The sequence below is a fragment of the Strix aluco genome, chromosome 4, assembly GCF_031877795.1.
Source record: "Strix aluco isolate bStrAlu1 chromosome 4, bStrAlu1.hap1, whole genome shotgun sequence".
NCBI lineage: Eukaryota > Metazoa > Chordata > Aves > Strigiformes > Strigidae > Strix > Strix aluco.
Window position 1 is genome coordinate 36,831,970 of NC_133934.1, and position 17,674 is coordinate 36,849,643.

General features: G+C 46.2%; 1 protein-coding gene across 3 annotated transcripts in view; it reads left to right on the forward strand.

The window, feature by feature from the left end:
- The first annotated feature begins 11,594 nt into the window (after positions 1-11,594).
- IRF2 (interferon regulatory factor 2) overlaps positions 11,595-17,674 on the forward strand; it is a 43,565-nt gene continuing 37,485 nt past the window's right edge. For 2 of the 3 annotated variants that reach the window (XM_074822750.1, XM_074822751.1), the window contains exon 1: positions 11,596-11,866. The gene's annotated coding sequence lies outside the window, so the exon portion shown is untranslated. Of the gene's footprint in view, positions 11,867-17,674 lie in introns of all 3 variants that reach the window. The other variant, XM_074822752.1, reaches the window with a different exon arrangement.

The window sequence follows — 17,674 nt, forward strand, 5'->3', positions numbered from 1 at the left end:
CTGGCCAGAGTGAGAAAATGAATGCTCTTTACTGACATAAGACATAGTGGTAGAGCTAGTAAAAATAATGCTTCTATGAACAGTGAAACTTCCGTCATCGAATTTCCTGTGGGTTTATGCTTCCTGTTTATGTTCCTTTCATGCCACGCGTATGAAGGGGTGAGCTCTCCTCGGGGCTTTTTGGGTGCTTTTCACAGTCCTGCCTGCCTTGGCTGGTGCCCATGGCTGTGGCGGGGCTTGCCCTGCAGCACCGCAAGCTCCTCTGCACCTCTCCTCCATGTGCTGCTCAAGTCTGGCGGGAGCCATTTGGGATGATGAGGGCCAGGGAAAAGAGGCATTGACAAAACGTGGTCACAGGTTTGGCCTTTTTGCTTTGGGAAAGCTGTCTTAAAAATAAAATACAAACCTTTGTCAGAACACATGACTCCTGTGCACATGTTTCTTCACAGGGGAGAGGGTGACAGTAACAGCTGCCATGGGTGATTTGTTCTTGCACTGATTATCATGGGGGTCTCCAGCACCCCAGAGATTATTGCGATGTTGAAACCTTTGTGCAGCGGAGCAGAGTGAAAGCAGTGCAAAGAGAGCATGACCTTCTAGGATTCATTAATTTTAATGCCAGAAGTGACTTAAAAAGAAAACCAAACCTACATTTCACAGGTCTGGTAATAACCCCACTAAACTAGCCACCCTTCCTTTGCTATCTAGCATTTAGGTTACAATTAGGAAGCACTGGGGATCTTCATGGGGAGCCAATTCACTCATTGGCTTTACTCTGGGTTTGAGCTGAAAGCCACATTACTTATAATCAGGCCTACAGCCAAATTGTGATAGTAGGGGAATAAAACTATGGTAGTATGAAGCTTAAGCTGGGAAACGAGGTTCCAGCGTGGACGTACTGCAGATGTTGGCACTGAGCGATGAGGCATTTCTGTGCAAGGACCCTGCAAATAATTGGAGCAAAATGTCACAAACCTCTGGAACACAAAAATATGAGTTGAAAAAGTATAAAAATACAGAAGCAAGCTTCCTCTGCCTCAGGCTTCTTGTTTTGACTGTTTCCTGATCTCTCCATAACTGCAAGAGATAAGGTATCTGCAGTGGTGTTCACCATTTACCTCCTTTCTAAAACAGAGGATGGTTTATTTTGCCATCTTGCAAAATGTTGCAAAACACTCCAAACACTGATTACAGAGGTAACTCAACAGCATTGCAGGTGCCGCCCATTTCCAGGCTGCTTTTACTCCCTGTCTTGGAGCATATACGAGAGTCAGTAGCACTGCCACAGCAAAACTCATGCAACTCAACTCACTGAGGTCCTGTGGGGATTTTGGTTGGGAAATGGGAAAACTGAAACTCAAATCTAAGGAGATTACAGTGAGATCCTGAGGGAGGAAAAAAAAAAAAAACATCAAGGAGAATTTAGCCCAGGATTTTCAATGTTGTTTTAAGGTGCAGGCAGCCCTGCCAGCCTCACCACCATTGTGCTGAGCAGTGAGGGGAGATCTTACCTGCATGCTCGCGCTTACTGCTGCGGTACCTGGCAGCGCATCAGGCCTTGCTGTATTCCAGCCGGGCTTATCTGGCTTTGGCCCACCAAAATCAAAAAAGCTGTGTTGGGCCAGGTAGGCTGAGGGCTGCACCTCTGCCATTCCCAGTTTACCATAAACATGGAGTAACAGAGATGACCTGTGGACAGAAGGAGCCCTGTGATGATGGACACTCAACAAGCCCTCCAAGCCCCATGGCTTTTGTCCCTTAGGCATTTCCTTCAAGTTAGCAAAATAACCAGCAGCTTTGCATGCAAACAACAGCATCTGAGTTCTGGTGGGAAGTGGGAGATGAAGAAATGAGGAGCAAACCTGCAGCACTGGGCTTGTAGACAGAGGTCATGTCTTTCACCAGAACCATTAATAAAGAGGGAGAAAGGGGCACTTTGAGCAACCTGTCTTCTTTTGCCTTTCTCATGTCCTCAGCTCATCAGGACTACCACAACCCAGAGCCTGTGACTTAAGGAGAAAAAACCATAGTGTCTCTTCATCTTCTTTTTTGGTTGATACAGTTTAGCTGTGCTGTCAGGTCAAGGGACAGAAGAGCAACAGTGAAGTACTTGACATGAGGGGACGATAGGCCAAATAATGAAGCTCTTCTCAGAGCTACCTTCCATGTCTGTTCCCTTTTGCACATGAAACTGTTTAATGCAGCGGCATTTGGCTTTGGCCAATGGGGAGAAGCCGTTCAACTGGGCAGGCTGCGATTTCTCACTTGGAGGAACGAGAGATGTTCCTGCTGAGAGAGCTGGGTGCTAAAGATTGCATGGCTTTAGACAACCGGCCATGGACCAGCACCTGCAGACAAGCAAGTACTTGCAGATGAGCTGAAATGTTCTTGAACAAGATTCCCTAGGCTGGGAAGAGAGGGGAGATAATATGATGAAAACTTGAAATACACAGTCAGAAAAAAGAGGGGAAGCCTGTGCAAACAGCACCAGCAGATCTGCTAACAGCTTTTGTGTAAATGTTCTCTGCAACTGTTCCACAAACTATTTACAACTGGTTTATGTGCATTAAGTGTTGGCTTGTCAAGCAATGAAACGCTACCCTTTCTTTGAAGCTGACTGGGAACTATTAACACCTGCTTATCAGGATTTTACATATCTAGCCCAAGGTATAATTTTATGAAGCTTTCCCACACAGAGAACTCTTGACTCTTCAGCCAGATCCACTCTACAAGTGAAATGGTGGTGCGGGAGGAAAAGAAATGCACTGAAATTATACATAATTGCTTTGGTGCGGGAGGAAAAGAAATGCAGTGAAATTATACATAATTGCTTTTCCTCCACCTCTATTATACAGGGAGCAGGTGAGTCAGCATTGCCATAGAACTACTTTGCTGAGAGAGGAGCTCTGCCTGGGCCTGGCAGCTGTCTGCCCTCACCTCTGCTTTTCATATCTGCATAGTAGAACTTTCCTGCAGGGCTGGTTGCTGCTTATCAGTGCCCTAACATGCATGCCTGTGGAGTACTCCTTTCTTCTTTCATTAGAAGAAGGATTTGCTACACTACATGTAATTATTTAAAGCAAGGTGCAAATAGGCAACTAGTAACCACAGGCATGTGAGTTGTGTTTTTCAAAATAGTCCCACTAATTTAATGTACCGCTGAAGTCCATTTGGGTTCATGGGTCCAGGTGTCATGTCATGACCTACAGAGCTAAGGAAGCAAGCCTTCTCCTAGCTTTAAATCACCTAAATAGCTGCTTCTGGTGGTTGTTGTTGTTTATTTCTTTGAGATACTGAAAACACAAGAGCAAATAAATTGTGCTACTGGAGAACCACTGTACAGAGCAAAATTATTTCTTGTAGCACCATACAAGAGCAGGGTTCCTGAGAAAGCAAGACACATTTGTACCAGGCACTGCAAAACCGACAAAGACGAGACAGCTGTCATCTCTGGGAGCTTATCGTCCACAGGGACATAAAAGACAAAGTCTGAGAGAACTAAGAGTAATGGGGAAACCTCATGGTGGGCAGGCAAGGCAACTTAAAATTTCCTGAGTCTGAGCTGGCACTGACTCCATCAGCCTACATTCAGAGGCCGTCTCTCTGAAGATCAAGGTTGATTGATCTCATGGTTAGTTTTTAATTTGAGCATTTTAGCTCAACCTATTTAAAACTCCCCTGCATAGCAATGGTTTTTTATCTGTCTGCCTCTCTCTGATCTGCACTTGGGAAGTCAGCAGGTAGAGTGTATCGCAAGCCTTGCTTCTGTATTGCATGTCACTAATTAAAGAAGCCATTCAAAATAAAGCTCCTACTCATATCCTCTATTAATAGCCAACAGTTTTCCTCCTTCCCCCACCTCCCACAACCTCTTTCTTTTAAAGTGATAAAGCAACCCTGCCCAGGGTTTTGAGATCCCTTGCACTCAAATACCAACTCAGCACCTTTTCAGCCGCATTTCAGCAGCTTTCCCCAAGGTGGTTTCCCCATCAATACCCTGGTAGCCCCATCAATACCCCAATAACAATGGCAAATTCTGGGAACAGATGACTTAAAATTGATGTTGGCTTTTATTATGCCATGAAAGGTTTCTTGTTCAGCCTCTGATACTGATTATCCGCCTGCCTCTTGAGTCTCTCCTCAGTTATGTGGGCTTAGCAAACCTGAGAGTGGGGCAACGGTCAGAGCGACAGAAATGACTTGTCAAAAGAGAAGTGCAGCGAGATGGGCTGCAGGAGAGATGAGTCATGGGTGAGCTGTGCTCCAGAAACAGCTCAGCAGGGCCAGCTGCTGCCTTTCAGAAAATGAACTTGCTGGACTTGACGGGCTAGCAGCAAAGGTGCAACAGAGGAGTTCAGCTTCAGCTAGTTCAGTGCATCCAGAAGCTGTATCTGCTCTTGCTTTGGAAGGACAGTCAGTTAGGTGGGCAGAGGCTATGGAGAAGCTCTCTGGAGATCAGTGTTGCCAGGCCAAATACATGCAGGAAGTCAACAGATGGGACTCATTATCCAAAAATTACTTCTTTTCAAAAATTATTACTGTTAATAATTAAACACTGATTAGGAAAGGAAAAAGAGCCAAAGCTTTAAGCTAAAGAGGGTGCTGACTTGGAAATAGTTTTGTAACTTGCAGTGACCATTTTAACTTAAGGTAGAAGAGTCTTAAATCAAATGTTTATAATTGGCTCTTTTTTTTTTTTTTTTTTTTTTTTTGAGTCACATTGGGCTTACCCAGGCCAACACAGCCTGGGCTGGGGAGTGCACCAAAGAGGAAAGGCTCGAACTATGTTTAAGTAGCCCCCCAGACATGTAGCGTTAGAGGCTGCTAGAGGGTCAGACAAGCTGTGGGGCACACAGAGCACTGCCTGTTTTGCCAGCAGGAGACCTTCTGAGCAGGACCTCCCTCATTGGCACCTCTCTGCCTCTGCCATCCTCGAGGGGGTTGATGAGGTGGCCACATCCCAGCAACTGCCTCTCCTCCTGAGCTGGGCAACAGTCCCTGCCGACCCCTGTTGCCCAGCACAGGGGTGCACTGGCTTGGACCACAGGAGGCAGGGATGGGAGGTGGGATGTTGATTCATCCATGCAGGCACATGTGCCAGGTGATGCCCAGGGTGGCCTGGGGAAGGTCCCACAGGTGGGTCAGCTCCCTCTGTCTTCCCGTCCTTCTGCTCAGGAGGGGAGAAAAATGGCCCTAGCATGGGGTGGGACCTTTCTCCCTGTCAAAGCCATGGGACCTTGGCAGGAGTTGCAGAAGAGCATTGTCTGCTTCAGATGGTGATTGATGGGTGAATGTGCCTGGTGAGCATTTCTGTGATGAGTGTCCCTGGAAAGACTTCTCTATATGTGAAAATCCACTACAAACAGAAAGTGAAAAGAGAAAAGTCCCTTCTCCCTCAACAAAGAGAATTGACCTGATTTTAACAATAAATAAGTTCTGAATTAATAAATCAAAGCCTGTGTTTACACATGATATGAAGCAAAGCTCTTAATATCTCATTATTATCCAGAAGAAAAAGTATTTGTTCTGCTTTGTCAAGCCAATAGGCGATATATCACTTATCTTTTTATTCTACCTCAGTTTCACTGGGAAAATTGCCATAAAAGCTTCCACTTCAGCGAAACGCTCTATTAAAGCAGGGCTAAGCAGGATTGCTTTCAGGTAGGTTCTGCTGAAGCAGCCTGGCTCCTGTCCAGGTTTTATCTGCCAAGCTCCACTCCAACCCTGAAATGTCAAGATTGCTGTATGTGTTTTTAAAGGACTGCTTTCCTCCCTAAAGTTTGCTGTGAGAGCCAAGAGACGTCAGTAACTAAAACCGTCTCACAATGCTGGTGTTAAGCAAATTCCTTGTTCCTTCTCTTTTCTCCTGGTAAAAAAAAATGAACTGTGTACAGCAGCTCAGCTGGCAGAGCGATGGACTCAAGTACTGCAGCCAAATAAAAGCAGGGATGAGTAAAATGAACTCTAGCCCTCGGCAGTGTTCTCTATCATATGTATGTTGTTTGCTCAGAAGACAGGCTCTCCCACCTACCTGTCCTCCTGGAGCATCTGGGTGCAGCCAGACCAATATGATTGGGAAGGTATAAAAATTCCTTAGTAGCAAAGATGTCTGTTGTAGCTTATTATTTTATCTCTTGTCTCTTTCTGACTGAATTCACTAAGGGCTGGATAAAGCAGCACCTTAATGAGGACACTTGCCTTTACTGAAAGTGTTAAGAGGCTTTGAGTTGTGATGGAAAAGTTTTATTTTGCCAGCTAGAGAAGTTACTGTTCAGAGATCTGGTTTGAGCAAATAGATTTTTCCATCCTGGAACAGTTTTCTGTAATTATTACTTTAATTTTATTACCAATAGAAACAAAGCAACACTCCCACCATCTAAATTCTTAGCAATCAGAAGATCAGCACAGCTGGAATATGAGAGCTGAGAAGTACTCACTAATTTAGACATGCTGTTAAGCCTCTCAAGGATAGGTCTCTCTGCTGACGTAACCCAACCAAAGACAAAGAAATTATCCCCTGGATGGATTTGCTCTGAAATGCGTTAAGCAAATTCCCTCCTCCTGCTGTGAATAGCGTTGGGTTGTGCTGCTGGCATACAGCATTGCTGCTGTGGATGGGTCCCTGCTGCAGCTGGCCAGGAGGCCCTCAGGCCATGCTTCTGTCCCCTGAGATGACATGGCTGAGCCCCACCAGGAACAGGCAGGGGTCCACATCCCACGGAAGCAGCCTGACCAAACTACATGACACCCTGCACTGGTGTTAGAGCAGGAAAGAAAAGGAGGGAAGACCTCAAAAAGGTTGAGTTAAGGAACCTGGGCAAAACGAAGGCAAAGAGGGCAAGCCGGGAGGCTCTACCCATCCACGCTCCTGTGTGCACATGTAACTTCAGGCATGTGAAGACTTTCTCTGAACTCGAGAGTAATTGCTCATGTCCTTGCATTTAGCTGGGACTTAAGTGAGTTAGTTTTTTCCCCCCAGATGTTGGGTAAGGAAGAAAAGATCCAGCTGGATCTCCAGGGCTCCACCCATGACAGTTTGTGGACGCTTCCTGATGGCCACTCCTCTGCCTGTCGCCCTCCCCTTGCCAAGGCTGGGGCCACAGCAAAAGCAGCAAAGGAGCAACAAGCTTTAGTTTCTATGAACATTAACATGAACATAAATACTTCTAGAATACTGCAGAAACACCGAAGACCAGACAGTCCTTTTATTTACAGCAGTATAAACACAAAGTAAATGAAACAGAAAACCCCCTCCAACGAATAAAACTCATTTGAGAGGAGGAATGAATTACAAATTATTAAAGTGTTAGGCAACATTTTTTCCATTACATTTGGGGTGAGTACTTGTGTTACAGTAATATGCAAATACTTTAAATTCTTAACTATAATCAGAAATCTTGTGGTTTGTTTTGTTTGGTTTTTTTTTTTTATAAGAGAGGTGCCATTACTATGTTGTAGCTAAAAATATCAGTGCTACATCAGCATCAGAATGTTCTTCACAGGACAAATTAAAATTGAAAATAAAGTTCACTGTGCATCGTGATTAAAAATGGGTGTCGGCACTCAGGAAGACACGGGTAATAGTATTAAAGTAAGAATTATAGGACTCTTGCAACTGATTTGTTTTCTTGATAAGCACTGGCCTGTAATACAAATTACCAACATGGTTTCTGCTGGAGAGCTTTCCTACTTTAATGTACCAAAAAAATAAACAGGTCAGTTGTGGGTGAGTACATAAGCTTGGGGTCCAACTCCATGAGAAATTTCAACTACTCCTGTTCTACAGATAAAAAGTCACAATGCCTGTGACAGTGGTTTTAAGAACCAAAATGATGGTATAGTCAGCTCCACTTAAAGACAGTATGAAGCTCCACAACAACAACAAAAAGAGAAAATTTCATAAATATTATTAAACTTTTCAAAAATATTATCAAACTTTAAAAACAAGCTGGATGGCTTATTTACCCTCTGGAACTTAAAGGATTCCTGATTTCAAGTTTTTTCTCACAGAAATGAAGGCTAGGCCAGAATAGCAGATCTTTTGGGAAGGAAAGGTGGAATGCTAATGGAAACAACTGTTTCCAGTAGTTGGATCCCTAAGGAAGGTGATTAAAAGAGTACGTTGCAAACTTTGGCAATTTTGCAGAGAAAAAGCTGTGGATATTTGATGCTTCTGGGTTAAATTTTCCAATTTTAAAACTGCCAGGTCTTACTGAAACAGCAAAGTCATGAGAGGTAAAAGTCTCTTTTTGGAGGGAATGAGTCACTGCTGAAAGTTAAATTTAGAAAACAAAAGCTGCCCATTCCCATTACCTTTCAACATCAAAAAAAGAATCACAACAGAAGATTTAACTTCTGGTATATCCTGTGAACTTGTGATGCTAGAAGAGGAGGGAAATGCTTTTGTTAATGCCTTGAATGTGCCCCATCGAGATCCTTGAATGTGCCGTACTGAGATCAGCTGAAGGTGGTGGGAAGAAATGGCAAGAGCGAGCTACAGATTCTGCTCAATGGTTTGGCTAGTGTTTCTCAAGGAAGCCAACTGTGTTTTATTTGACCAAAACCAATTAATGTCATTCACAGCATTGCCACTTTGTGAATAAGCAGTCCTCCGAGTGTAATACTAAATTATTAATATGATGGTAAGCATTTTTTCCCCACAATATCTGCTGATACATAAACTACAGTCTTTTTCACAGCTGGCTCATTCTGTAAACAAATTAAAAGCACGTACTAGAAACAACAACAACTGCTGAGCATTGCAAAAGTCAGCCCCAGCCACTCTTCCCTTTGCTCGGAGGGAGGTGTTGGAGCAGCACCGGGCACCTCTCCTGTCCTGAGCCATTTGCAGGCATTCCCTGTCTGGCCTTTTTCAAGGCTTAGGACAAGGGCATCCTCCAAACAGCTTCTAGCCCCTAGAAATTCGTGGCTTAGGGGGCTGCTTGAGGCAGAGTGGGTATCTTTGCATTTAATAGTACCTCGTGGGTTTTTTTTTCTTCTGTGAATATGTGTAGGTGCTTTTTTGGATCCTCTGTGAACTTCTGGCACCTCAAAGCAAGATGTCCCACTGTTTAATTACCTGCTGCATGAAGATCCACCTCCTTCTGCTTGCTTTAAATCTGCCACCTGCTAGTTTCACTTGATGCTCTCTAGTTCTTATATTAGAAAAGAAAGAAAATAATTAACTCCTACTCTTCTCTATTCATGATTGTGTATTCTCTCTCATCTGACTGTTTTCTGTTGGTTATCACTTCTCCATCCTAAATAATCCTGGTCACTCGAATCCTTGAATCATTCTAACATTGAGGTCACTCCGTATTTTTAGTTATCTTTGTTGCTCTTCTCTGGATTTATGCCATTTCTGTAACACATGGGCGAGAGCCGCTGGAGGCAGGCACGCTGCAGCTCTCCCCGTGCTCTCCATTGCTCTCTGTCCTGGCGCATCCCACCAACTTTGTGACATTTTCCAAGCACTGAACTGATCCTTCCATAGAGTTACTATGACTGCAAGATCTTATTTCTGAGTGGGAACAAGTTGGTTAGAAATTTCTCACTTTCCATCACTTGACTGCTCTCTAATCACACCTGGTATAGTAACCACCTTCAACCTGGTCAGAGAGTTATTAATACCAACTTAATACATTTTCCTAGTTAGACCTTAAGTGTATAAAAATTGAGCTTTAGTAGCTGGAGTTGGCTGATTTGACTCCTTCTTTTGGCATAGAGTGTATAGCCCCTTTCCCTCTAGCCACAGCCTAGTCTGACCCTCCTATACAAGCTGTGTCCTGTTACCACTGTGTCCTGCTGATTATCTCCTCTCCCCACACATCTGTTCAGGCAACATGCCATTTCAAAGCCAGGCATCTCAGGTCCCTCATTCTCATTCCACTGTGGCCTCATGGAAATCAGTCCCTCTGGTCTCTTCTCTTCTGGAAGTATCTGGGAGTATCTGCCATGTGACTATGACCCTTCCTTGCTGCTCCTGCGCCGCTGCTCTGGAGACCTGTGTCCCTCCCCATCAGTGCAGACCTCTCCACCCTGCTGTGAGTGTTCCTGGAGAAGTTTTGGAGGAGATGCGCAATTTACCATCCTGCCTGGCACCCTACATCTTGCTTCCAAAACCTCTCCCTTGCCCTTTCCTAATTCACTAGTGCACACATGGACCACAGCCACCTGCTAGGCCTCAGTGTTTTTTGAGAGGTCGTGGGTTCCTGACATCTATGGGTCCCTTCCAACGTAAATTATTCTGTGATTATGTTCTCCTCAGTGCAAGGAGAGTACTTTCCAAAACAGGAGGGTGGACTCCCCACCCTGTCACTAGCTCAGTGTCCTCTGCATGTCCAGGGCTGCCACAAGCAGAGGGTCCTCACAGCACCCAGGACCTGGGGAACAGCTCCCTCTCCATTTACAATCCACCAAGGAGCAGACCGCTCCTTGACCCTCCCCCTGTGCTCCCCACTGCACAACCCCTCATGTCCCAACATTCCTCCCACCGCTGATGGCAGTGCATCATGTATCTGCACACGTAGCTATACCGCCTCCTTACCTGAATGTATGTATGTACATACATAAAGCATACATATAGACATGCGTGCATGTGAAAGATGTGCAGACCTCTCCCTCTCCATAAGCAACCTTTTGTAATGACTACATTTCATATCCCACGGTGCTTGGGGCCTTTCCTTCGTCATCTATGGGTAGGGCTAGCAATGACGTATTGCAACCTCTCCTCAGTCAATTTTATATGCTGTAGTTTGCATTGGGATTATCTAAATTTTGCAGAATAATACCCTTGGTCTCTACATAGACTCCATGACCAACGGCAGTTTGCAAAGTCTGTTGAAATCCAAGAGCTCTCTCTTGAAGTAACCCAGCTGCTTGAGACTTGCTGGGCTCAAAGGACGTGGTCTGAAATTTGTCCTCGTTGTAGGACTGTGACATAGCCCTTTGTGAAAGGCAATGACAGTCCCAGCACGCTGTGTACCAGACCGAAACCACGACTCCCACCTCAGCGGAGGGGGGAAGAGACGCAGGGAGTGATGCAGCCCGTGCTGGTGGAGCTGACTTGCAGGGATTCCCCCAAGGTCTCCGGGAGAGCCTGCTGTGAGCCGTGGGCTTGTGCATCCCGGGGCAGTGCCCCCCCCCCGGCTCCTTGCTGCCCGGAGTTGTCCCGGGGCTGGCGGCTCCCGCCCTCGAGGCAGCCCTGCGTGGGGCTGACACCCTCTCCCCCACGCCGCGCCTTACTTACTGGGCGTGGGAGGGATTGCAGCCACGAGGCAAGCTATGAATAAAATGTCAGATTTCTACGTGCAGGTCAGACCTCGAATGAAAACTATTTAAAGATGCTGTGGGAGCCCGTGGTCCTATAGCAGCACCCGTGAGAACCTTTAGCACCAAAACCACCCACCACCGAAACGATCGGCCGGTTCCCCGGGATGAGCGGGGCGCGGGGCTGCGGGGAGGAAGGGGCTAACCGGGACAACCGGCTGCCGGGGTCGGGGCGGGGGGGAGCGCCGTGCCGTGTCGTGCCGTGCCGTGCCGTGCCCTGCCGTGCCGTGCCGTGCCGCGGCGATGATGACGGGCGCAACGCGCTTCCGCGCCCGCCGCCGCAGCCCTGCCCCCGCCGCCTGCGCGGCCGGCCCGGCCCGGCGGAGAGGCGGGGGGATTTCCAAGCGCCGGCGGCCTCGCCGCTTCCTCTCCTTGTTTTGCTTTCGATCTGGACCTTTCTCCGCCCGAGCGGAGGCAGTTAACTTTTAGTTTTGCTCCCGCGATTATTCAGCGCCTGTTTTCATTTCCATTTCGCGTCCCCTGGCAACGGCGGTAACCTTGAGGAATTATATAAGGGCCGCGAAAACGGGCCGGCAAGGTAATTTTTTTCCCTATTTTTTTTTAATTTTTATTTTTTTCTGTTTCAATTGTTTTTTTTTTCCGCATTGCCGCTGTTTTCGCGTGCGGGGCGGCGGGGCTCCCGGGGCGATGCGCATCGGTTTAAAAACAAAAGGTCGGGCTGCAGCGGCCGGGGCCGAACCCGGTTCCGCCGTTGCATTTGGGAAGGGGCGGAGGGTCGGGGGAGCGGGGGAAGACAGCGTCGTGTTGCGGCGGAGATGAAGCGGGTCGCGGGTCGGAGGAGGGGGGTACCCGCCGCCTCCCGGGTGGGGAGCTCCGACGGGCAGACAAAGGCGGGGGCGTTGGATCTGGAGGGCCAGGGCGCGGCGCGGGCCGGGCCGGGGGGCCCCCCGCACTTGTTGCGGGCCTGGAGGCTGCCGGTAGCCCCGGTAAGGAGAGAGGGGGGAGCGGGAGCGGCCGGAGGGGCTGCGGGCGGGGGTCGCGCTGGGAAGGGGGGGGGCGCTGCCCCCGCGGGTGCCCGGGGCCGCGCGGGGCGGGGGAGGGGCGGGCGCGGGGGGGGGGGGCGGGGCCTCTTCGAGGCCCCGCCCCCCCCCCCCGCGCCCGCCCCTCCCCCGCCCCGCGGCCGGTCCGTTACACAAGCGGCGGGGCGGGGCCTTCGCGCCTCTCCGCGGGTTAAGTCGTCCCCCACCCGATGGCGGCTGAGGTGCCCGGGGTGGGTCCTGCCCCTGTGAGGGAACGGCAGCCGCGCGGTGCGGAGGGAGGCGCGACAAGATGGAGCGGGGCCTGAAGGGCAGTCGGGCCGCCGCGGGTGGGTTCTGTGGGAGCAGCGGAAGGAGGAAGTCCTGTGAAGGGCCGCTGATGGGCGGTGGTGTTTCCTCGCTCCTGTGCAGCAGGCCTTTCCGCTTCTGTATCTAGATCTTAAAGTAAACACACCTCTACGAAGCAAGCATCTCTGGGGTTTTTTTTCCCCTCTACTATATGGTCTTAATGAATCCAGCGTTAGCCAGTCCATCATCTGGACACTGAACAGCCTTGAACCGCGCTCTCCGTTCTGTTTTTTTCAGGAATAGCCTCTTTCTTGTGGGTACAGGCAGCCCAGCCGCGTCGCGCCTCATTGCGTGGCGGTTTGCAGAGCGCTGGCCTGCTCCACGCCAGCAAGTGGAGGGGCAAGCCCTGGACGTCTTCCCCCGGAGGAAATTTATGAACAGGGGGTTTGTGTGTAGCGCAGAGGGTCAAATTCCAAGCCTCTCGCAGTGTCTGGGGTCAAAGTTGCAAGTGCTTGAAGAATTGGATCCCTTAGCCCAGATTCCCAGAGATATTTGGGTCTTTAATTCCCATTTTGATTAGTGTGAGCACCTTAACAACAGAGTGTTTGAGGCTTATTTACTTAGATACAGAGCTCAGATAAAGGAATTTCAGAGTGCAGAACTTTGCTCCTGGTTAGTGAATGTTTATAATTTATAGCCCAGCTTACCATGCTAAGATCTTGAAGACAGCAGTCTCTTGAATGTAGGAGCAGTTGTAAACTACAGCCTCAGTTTCTGGAGATGAAATACGGCATGTTTAAGTTTCTAGTTATTTTATTTAAGTCTTAATGGCTTTGCATATAATAACCTTCACAGAATGTCTGCATTAGTACCATAAAAAGCGAGTTGAGTGGAGCAGTAACATTTAAATTCACCCTAATACGGAAACAGTGACATAAAAGTAGCAGAACTGATCTGTGAGGCGGATGGTTTCCATCTGAATTGCAATCTTTCCATGCCAGCAGCCCCTTCGGAGACATCAGTGTCCTTCTCTGGCCCCTGTTAGTAGCATCCCACAGTGGAATTGCTTCATGTGCCCCTTGTGTGCAGTGGTTCCTCTTCACTGGCAAATGGTGGTGGAAGGTCTGAGAGTGCCAACTTCTTTGACACGGTATTGCTTTATCGTGGTCGTGTGCCAGACTGCAGTTCTTCAGCTAGGTACAGACACAGCAAGGTGGCAGTCCGCTGACCCCGGTGTTATCCCTCTGAGGCTGGGGGTCCCAGCTGGTTGGCAGAGGTAGTTAGAGCAGGCAGCCATTATATTTGACACGTATCTTTGTGGTGCCACCCGTTACTTTCTGACTACAAAAGTGACAGATTTCAGAAGTTGTAAAGTCAGTCTCTTGAGAAGAGCTGTTCATCACAGGCCACGTTACATGGAAAGGAGTAGCTAAGAGGTACGAGGAGTAACATGCTGGCATGGAGGTCTTTGATATGTAGGACCAGGTGAAGTTAGAAAGAGGCAGAGTCTTAATGCACAGTTGAGAAAATGATGCAGAAAAATGGAGCTAAGATTCAAGAGGAAATGGTAATATTTTTGGAATAGAAAGAGTGTACATTAGAAGAATGGGCTGTATGTAAATAAATTTGCAGCCAGGCTATGTATGCCTTAAATGAAAGCATACTTATTTATATATACTATGTACATATTAATATAAGTTTAAAAACCAAACAGTGGGAAAAAACTGACGTGAAGAATGTAAAATTTGCTGTGACACATCCTCTCGAAGAGGCGCATCATGCTCATGGTCTTAAAACATCACCATGATAGAATACTTGGAGTATGAGAAACTTTGTGGAAGCTCAGATACTGTAGAAACAGACTACAGATGGCATAGAGAGGACAGAGTGGGTTGCACGTGCGTGAAGTGGGATACTTTTTGCAAAAGAGGAAATAGTTGTTTTGAAAAGTAACACAGGATCTCATGAATTGATGTTCTAGGTCTGTATAGGAAGAGTAGAGATGAGGGCTATATGACTGTCTGCCCGACCAAGATGTTGACAACAACTGTCATATATTAAGGGAGAATAGAGAAGCTACAGAAGCAGGAAATACAATGATAATGGGAGGCTTCAGTTGCCCCCACATGGATTATGTCATGCTCCAACATGAAATTTGCCCAGATACTAACTTTTTAGTTGCCAAAACCCCCTTCTTCCTAGGTGTAGCTTGTAAGGGTGCTCTATGGGTAGCAACTGTGGACGAGGTCCTGGCCAGCAAGAATTACGTTCAGAATTTTAGGTTAAAAATGCCAACCAGCTATGACATGACAGTGATCATAATGTACTTAGACCCAAGTGTGACTTCAGAAGCAGTAAAGCCAAGGGTTGTTGTGGCAGTGTTTAATTTTCCAAAGTAAATCTTCATAAAGTAAGGAAAAAAATGAATAAAGTGGTGAGAGGCAGCCAAAAGTGTAAGATACTTTCAGGTGGCATGTAATTCTTCAAAGACACTATAGTAAAGGCTCAGAGAAATTGCATGGCATCTTTCAGAAATACCAAAAAAGCTGAGCAGGGTGGCAAGCAAAATAAAGGAGCTCAGTAGAAGTAAAAAGACATCTTTCAAAAGCTAAAGCTTTGCCTCCAAATGGGAAAGGTGGGAAAGAACATAAAATCTGTGTTAAACACAATAAGGTAGGCCAAAAAGAGTCATGGAACAAGTTGCTAAAGGCATGAAAACAATTAGTAAATCCTCTTTGAAATGCATCAAAAGCAGGAAGCCTGCTGATAAGTGATCCATGCGTAAAAGGAGTGCCCAAGGAAGATAAAGTCATAGCAGAAGAGAAACAAATTCTGTGAGCCTTGCTTCACTGAGGAAGAGTTCAAGGAGACTGCCTTACAGGAGGCTTTTTCTTTTTTTAAGGAGTGAGCATGTTTGAGGATTTCTCCCAGATTGAACTGTCCGTAAGAGAGGGTATCAGAATGAACCATTAGAGAAGGGTGAAGTAGATGGCAGGAGGTGATACTTGTTGAAGAGTTTTGAAGGAGTTTAAAATATGAAATTGCTGATACATTGCCTGTTGTGTGTAACTTGCGTAGACCTGCCTTGGTGCCAAGAATAAATAGAAAGTGACAAATGAGCTGTGAGTTTTTCAGAGTTTCTGGGGAGACTGGAGAACTCCAGGGTGGTCATTTTTGTTTGCTTGTTTGTTTGCTAGGGATTAGTGAATGGGATTAGCGAGCATGGGTATAAATGTGATACATTGACAAAGACCAGGCTTGACTTTTGTTGAGGAGGAGTTGTGCGTTGCGAGTCTTCTGGAGTTCTCCAAAGGCATTGCTGAGCTGTTGTTGAGGTCTGGTTGCTACAGTCCTTCTTAAAGCAGGGCCAGTTTCGAAGTGGGATTAGATTGCTCCGGGTTGTATGGTCATGGTCAGTTGGTCCCCCCCCCCCCCCCCGAGTCTGCCCAGGGTCTATGCTGTTCAGCGGATGGAGGAAGTGATAGGTGGTGATGTGACAAGTTTGCTGGTTGTATTAACTCATTCGGAGCATGAAAATCCCGAAGACTGAACTGCAAAGACTGCAGAAGGATCTCATATTGAAAGTCCAGATGTAAGTTTGCAAATGAAATTTAGTACAGACCAATGTAAGTGTAAAGCACATGGAAGGGAATGCAATCTTAATTTTCTATACACAAGGATGAAGTTTGAACTGACTTTTTACTCAGGAAAAGATCATACAACACAGATAATCCTATAAAAAAATAAGCTCTGTGCCCAGAAGTAGCTAATAAAGGAGAAGCCAGGTTAGGAATTATTAGGAAGGAGTAAAACAAGAACTAGAAAACACCATCATGCCACTATAAATCCATGTTGCTCCCTTCTCCTGAACAGTGTTAACAATTTTTGTTCCCCCATCTCAAAAAGGTTGTAGTGAAAGTTGATGAGCTACAGAGAAGGGCATCAAAGACAAGCAAGGGTATGAAAGAGCATTTGTGAAAGTGTAGGTAGCTTGGAAAAGAAGTGACTGAAGAGGATTTGGGGATGTTCTTTAATATTGTTACTGTCACTAAGAAAGTGAATAAATAATAGTAGGGATAAGATAAATGTGACCCAGATAAAACAATTGAGAGTCAGCTTCAAAACAACAGGAGGTGTTTGTCCTGCAGTACATAAATTGTGGTGCTTATGGCCACTGTGTGTATGTCAGGAGTTTACATGGGTTCACAAGTGATCAGGCAGTCTGTTGGAGAGAAACTTGCAGTGCAACTTAGCAGTCAGAACAGTTCAATATCAAATTCTGGGCACTGACTGCCCACAAAGAATTACTGCAGATGCTGATCAAGAATTATTGCTGAAAACTGCAAATAGAAAACTCCACTGAGAAGCAAAAGCTATGGTCCATTTGCAGCTAACACAGAGATGCCCTTTGTTATGTGAATCTTGTGGCATAAGATCTTATGAAACTTCCAGCAAAACAATGTTTCTGCGATGATCCTCTTTAATCTGTGCTGGTTACCTCTGGATTTGTTAACGTGACATAAATTACAGTCAGGTTAAGAGCATCCTGTATGCATTTAATATTGCATAAGAGTGGTACCCCACCAAAATTCCTCTGATGTTTGCAGGATTAGAACCTCAATTTATATTCTGTCGGTCTTAAATTGAAAGTCATGGTCCATTTGTAGGTAAAGAGGTAAAACTAATCACGTGTTACTTATCTCTGTGACTCGTTTGTAAAGATTGCCCTTTTGAAACTCGATTCTTCAAAGGCCTACAATGATTGTGATATTGAGGGCATAAATCATAAGGTAGTGTTTACGGAAGTTTTATTATAGTTTATGGTGCTATAAACTCTGATTAGTGTAAAACATTTTCTGGTTTGTCCTTTGAGATCAGAAGTGCAAAAGCAAAACAACAAATAAGCAAGCCAAAAAGATTCTGGGTACAGTTAATGAGAGGAACAGATTTATTAAGTTGCATATTTCTCATGTATGAATAACATTATGGAAAAAAATCATTGAGTGTAATTAAATAATTTCCCCTTGGTATTTTTCAGAAGTTTTGTTGGAACTGTATGA